This window comes from Aedes aegypti, chromosome 2, assembly GCF_002204515.2.
Source record: "Aedes aegypti strain LVP_AGWG chromosome 2, AaegL5.0 Primary Assembly, whole genome shotgun sequence".
Classification (NCBI taxonomy): domain Eukaryota; kingdom Metazoa; phylum Arthropoda; class Insecta; order Diptera; family Culicidae; genus Aedes; species Aedes aegypti.
In genome coordinates, this window is record NC_035108.1 from 78,701,345 (window position 1) to 78,706,387 (window position 5,043).

Genomic DNA, 5,043 nt, shown 5'->3' on the forward strand with positions numbered 1-5,043 from the left:
GAATAGAGGTGCACCCTCAGATTGAAGACCCGCATAATCATGAACCATATTAGCACTGTTTCCAATATTGTCTACAACTACTTCAAACAATATCTGAATCATTCCAAACAACATCCAGAATAACAATATACCCACAGTACCATAGACTGTTTTGCCAGTATGGGAAACGGTAATCAGACATATAACAATGTGGGGAATAGGCGGTTAAGTTATGTAACCATAAAAAATCATCGATTTTATCGAACAAAATTTTTCGTTTATTGTTCATCAGATGGTAGACATACTATCCATTTTTCACTCAATCTACCACAAAAGAAACAAATCTAGAATTGTAAAACAATATATTTTGAATGAAAACGTTTACAATTTGTGAAAATATTGGATTATGGTAGTCAACGGTATATCAACTCTATGCCATTCTATTTTTTTTCCTATCTATATAAATAAAAATGGAGTGGTGTTTGTATGTCACGAAATGGCTTGAGAACATGACAACCGATTTACACAATTCTTTCACTGTTATTTTATTGAAGGGTTCCGACGTGTTCGTGTGACGAAAAAGTTTGGGAAAGTTTTCGAAAAATTTGGTAAAACAGGAGAGTACTAATATGTCATTTTGTATGGGAGGTTCCATGACATTTTTCAACAGCCTACTTGATGGCAAGACGAAATTTGCCGGGACCATTAGTTCATAATAATGAAACAGGACAATTCGTGTATCTACGAACAAATGTTGTATTAATATGTTCAAAGATTAATATTGCATTGACAAGTTAAACAATATAAAATCAATCATAGTCGACCTCGTCCTAATCAGCGGTAAGGATTCCGACCACCATCTTTAGTTCGATTGTATTTTGTCAGTGGGTTACTCCAGAAACTTTACTTCCGTTGAAAGCTGCGAAACAGGTTCAAGTTGAATTCAGCGCCTAGATTCAGCATTGGGGATGATATTCTGGTTCCACGATCTTACGGCGCGAATGTAACATCTTTCAGAAACTCTTAAAAAGAAAAAAAAACTTTGTCAACTCTGACTTCGATGAAAAATAATAATAACACTTACCTGTAGATATGTTGCAGCACCACTCTGAAGTCCTAAGAAGTATGCATTCCTTATTTCACTTCTGAAAACACAGAAACCAAATTAAGTACGTTGTTTTTGAGCAATTCAACATGAAATATCTTACCAAACAAGTTTCGACTCTCGATTTACAGAAATGAACACAAATATGGCAGTTTGACTGGTGGAAAATTTTTCTCTGATTTCACAAAACGCACACAAGTGCAATATAACTATACCGCGTACGGTATGCTTACTATCAAACCATAAGACTTCAGTGTATGTGTGACAACTTTTCTTGATACTAAACAGTATGCAATCATATTTGAATGTTTTGCCAAATTGTAACCATTTTCGATATAACCCACGTAAGTTTAGAAATAGTTGATTTATTCATAGTTTCCAAATATGGACTATATGGAACTGATTGATAGCAATTAGCTATATAGTAACCGTTAGCGATACAGTATACTGCAAAAATTGTTATAATTTTCTATATGTGTATTGACACATTAATATTCGGATTGGTCTCACACATTGAATTTATTTAAATGAGACCGAATGAACCTTGCTATTGTGAATCAAAAATATGTGTAAATTCACATAGCAAAAATCTATATGGTTTCACACATAACGCATATATGGAGAATGAACTGATGAACATCAACAAAAAAGGTCAACCATTTTACGAAACCAGATTGAAAATCATCGATTGGCGCGTAATTTAATGTAATTTGGTGAGTCTGTTAAATATTTATCGAACATTTGAACATCTAATTAGATAATATTTCATTTTAGCACTTGGGGGATTGGATGCGCTATCCGAGGCTTTCAGATGTTGAAAATGGAAAAGTTAGCGAAGAGGAAGCTGCTTTGGATCACCTCCACATGGCTCCGAATGGCTGGAACAAAACTGCATTCGAACCCACCGAGGGGAGAAAATTCGTCAATCTGAAGAGTTCTGTGTTGTTGTGAAACGTTGTGTCTATTATGAAAATTTGGCTAAAAATAAAGTTAGTTAATAAATTATTTAACGTTGTTTTGTAGTTGAATTTATATAATGCATATTTGTTTCGAATATTGAATGAAATTCAATTATTTTATTCATTAATTAACCATTTAGAAGTTATGGATATGTTTTATTATAATCATGTGTACGGACACATAATTCAAATATATTATGAAATGAACCTTGGTTATGTATCTCACACATAATTACCATGAACCGATTCAAATTGCAAATATCTATGTGTGACACAAATAACGACGATATGGAGATTTGTATCAGTGTAGATGTAGTGTGAGATACAGTACAAAACCGAAATATATTTAAAGTAACACAATTAAGCCACAATAGGAAGCAGTTAACGTATGATTTATGATTTTAATGTTGTTTGGAAAATTTGCCAGAGGGTTTTTTACTATGCGGGGAGTTAACAATTAGCTTGTTTAGGGGTATCCAGTTTCTTGTTGGAGAGCAGATACATCACACACCCTGCAGTGGAGATGTCTATGGGTAAGAAATGTAAAGGTAGTATTTTAAGTGAATAAATTGTAGATATCTTTACCCAGACATGAAATAAAAGAGAGGAGCTGGCTTCCCCTACACCTTGCTTAACAGATTTTTGTGTATCGAATGAGTCAAGCACCTTTTAGATTTTAGTTCAAGTCACGCCAATGGCATGACCCAATTTGGGTCCTAAAATGTTTAATGAAAACTTGTTTTTATTGAATGACACGAAAGAGAATGTTACTGCAACCTTTTTTAGCAATTTTTCCCGCTCAAATAACGGCTTCATCATATTTAAACTTTAATTTAAAAATTGAGTCGTTAAATGAACCTTGACACTTTTGATCATGTTTGACGTTCGCTTAATCGACAAAAACACCACAGGGCTTTTATTTTTAACACTGGGGTTGTTCCTATCTGACATTTCGGAAGGGACACGGAAAGCAAAATACACCCAACATTTGAGTTTAAGCCAAGGAGTGTGACAAAATCTAAAAAAATGTTTTTTGGAATTAAACAAAAGAAAAACATTAAAAAATTGAGTAAATATGTGTTTTTGACTTAAACTTAAGCGTTTGGCACTAAAATTGGGACAGGCCTTTAGGACCCTATTCTTATCAAGGCGCTGATTGGGGTCATCCAAAATAATTAATAACGGTTAATAACCGTAGAAGTGCTCTTAGAACACACAGCTGAGAAGCTGACTCTATCCCAGTGGGGATGTAAAGCAAAGAAGAAGAAGAAGATGAAGAAATTTAGTACACTGCGTGAGCCCGCGAATCTGAATAGAAATGCTTGTTTGTCCTACAAGGATATCATCTGATTTTTGGAAATTCCACCCTGCAATTCGGAATAGGTCACCTTTCGAGATGATTAATCTTATCTACAGCCAATATTGAAAAGCATCCTGGAAATACCTCGATATGTTAAGGTATTTCCATGTCAGTATTAATATTTGAAGAATATCTGCACGGGAAAAAATTCTGTGGTAAAAATCACTATTTTAGCTGACTACGCCCATTCTTAAAACTACCATGGAAATTCAGTCCAATTTACTATGTTTAGGGTACACCCCACCGCATTACTGGTACATTTGACAGAACTAATTTACAACAATCTGATTCCAACTACAGACATGGTAAAATCAAGCGCATTTCTGGTCTGCTGAAAATTGCCGGTGCGAGCGCTTAAGTTAACCCCCTAAAATGGTAGTTTTTACCGCACAATTTTTTTGCGTGTGTGATATTATACAAATATTAAGGCTCAAGAATCCATCATTCAATCATCCAGTTTTTTCGTACAAATTTTAATAAATCCTTATAAAAACCTATCATTGCAATCCAGATAGCAAATGTAATGCGATGATAGATTTACTTGAACATTGCTTTTTTTTAGCAAAAAAACTGGTTTTGAAAATTTGTAAAATGATGATGGTTATTCTCCTCTTAAGGGTTCATTCAAATATTACGTAACGCAAAATTTGTCTATTTTAGACCCCCTTCCACCCCCACGTAACAGCATTTGTATGAAAAAATTTAAATTTTTGTATGGACCGTAACACTTTGTAAGACCCCCTCCCTCCCCCTGTTGCGTTACGTAATATTTGAACGGTCCCTAAAATGGCCCGGCGCACTGTGCAGACTTTGGGATTGGAGACAACTGAAAAATTACGACGATCAGGTTATTCACTAATGAATAACATGATAGGCGAAACATTTTCAATTTTTAATAGGAAACGGAGACAACCGTACCAACCGTTTCGATTCAGGGTTATAGGTAAGATCGTTGGGAGTGGCGTTGCTAAGAAAGTTAATGCACACTCCATTCTTCCATTCTCCTGGGATGGGACACAGGTATTTCCTCCTCATGTCCTGGCTCTAAAGCCTTGGCTTAAGCGCCTTTACTCGCTCTCTGAAACGAGAAGAAAACTGATTTGGACCCTTTCCCGCTATACAATAACCGAAGCAGATTGCTGTTAAAATGATAATAAATAACGAACATAATTCGAAGCATCATGGTATACAGGGTAATTTTCTCTGTGGGGTAATTATAATAAATAAATACACATGGGAACATGGTTTAGCTCACCAACTATGAGACCATGTGTGCAATGTGATCAAAAATTATAATAAAGATGATTTGAAACGACCTTACCAAGTTTCAGTTGGTAAACTTGGCCTAAACTTGGAGAAACTCTGTTTTTCACGTGTCGATGATTCCACCATTCAACTGCATCAATAATATCCGGATAATCATATGTCACCTTTCGAGATGATTATAACAGAATTTAAGGTATTAGGTCAGTCCGCACCGAATGGTTTTTTTTAGTTGCAACACCATATACGGAACAAAGAAGTTAATTGGTCTCAGAATAGATACCACTTCTAGTACTTCATTCCGTTATCTAGTAATCGAAAACTATCAGAGTTCATGGATTTCTTTCCTTATCTTTGCCAATAGTAAACTAGGTAAA